This window comes from Artibeus jamaicensis, unplaced genomic scaffold (genome assembly GCF_021234435.1).
Source record: "Artibeus jamaicensis isolate MK-2021 breed Jamaican fruit bat unplaced genomic scaffold, CSHL_Jam_final scaffold_474, whole genome shotgun sequence".
Taxonomy (NCBI): Eukaryota; Metazoa; Chordata; class Mammalia; order Chiroptera; family Phyllostomidae; genus Artibeus; species Artibeus jamaicensis.
In genome coordinates this window covers 17,353,073-17,354,069 of record NW_026522046.1, presented here as the reverse complement: position 1 = coordinate 17,354,069, position 997 = coordinate 17,353,073, and the positions used below count along the sequence as shown (strand labels likewise).

Below are 997 nucleotides of genomic sequence, written 5' to 3'. Positions count from 1 at the left end.
CTTGAAAAAACTTGGCTCAATTTTTCTCCATACCTTCTTTCCAAAATTCTGTCCCTAATTAAAAACAAACCAATAAACAACCCCACGCCACCCCACCGCTGATCTACCTACTGTTCCTCAGGAATACACTCTGTTGGGTAACCCAGTCAGCTGCCTTCACATGAGCAGCTCTGGAGCCCAAGCACTGAGGTGACCTATCCAAGGTCACACACCAGGTAAAGGCAGGTCTGCCGACCTCCATGCTTTACTGCTCCATTTTATTTCTTCTTCTTTTCTTCTCCATAATGTCTCACAAAACACCTAAATACACCTCTGAAGACAGGAGGGAAAATAATGCTAGCTCTGTGAATTGTCTCTCCTCGTGTGAATCCATAAACTGCCGCAGACTGACAGAGAAGAGCTCAATGAGGAGGCCTCACTGCTTCCCTTCAAACAAGGTGAACAAAGCTGCCTATGTTTTCTATATATAGTATCACTCTTGTGTCAGGTTTGGGGTAATCCCCAGAAGAAAATTAGGTATTTGCCTGGTCGTTTATGTGGTAACGTTCCTTTAAAATATATTTTCCTCTTAGGAGTGGAGGGAAGGCCCAAGGGTGTTTAAATGTTCCTCAAAGCTCTTTCTAGTGACTTGGCCTCAAAGGGAATTTCTTCATCCCAGAAGTGTTCTGAATGCTTTTATTCCCATAGTTAACTAGCTGGCTTCCCCAGCATTGTTCAGGAAAATCCTTAAGTAGGTTCATCCCTGAAGCTACTCTCCCTGCATTGCTAAATAGAGTTGCCCGTGAGAGAGGCTCCCTCACAGACCAATAACTGCAGTTTGAACACCTGACTTTTTGCCTTTGGGTTTGAGCTCATATTTGAAATTACTTTTATTTTCTCTGCTCACTCTGTCTTATCCCATATTCAAGGCCTCTTTTGAACTTTGGATTTAGTTTTTCTGGTGATTGGCCACCTGCTTTTTTGAGATTCCTTCCACTGCCCCCCAGCCAAGACATTT

General features: G+C 43.5%; 1 non-coding gene across 1 annotated transcript; it reads right to left on the bottom strand.

Annotated features, from left to right (window-relative positions):
* Positions 1-282: 282 nt before the first annotated feature.
* LOC128626299 (small nucleolar RNA SNORA75) lies at positions 283-414 on the bottom strand. Its single transcript, XR_008390226.1, has one exon. It is a non-coding gene; the product is annotated as a small nucleolar RNA SNORA75 (small nucleolar RNA).
* Positions 415-997: the final 583 nt, after the last annotated feature.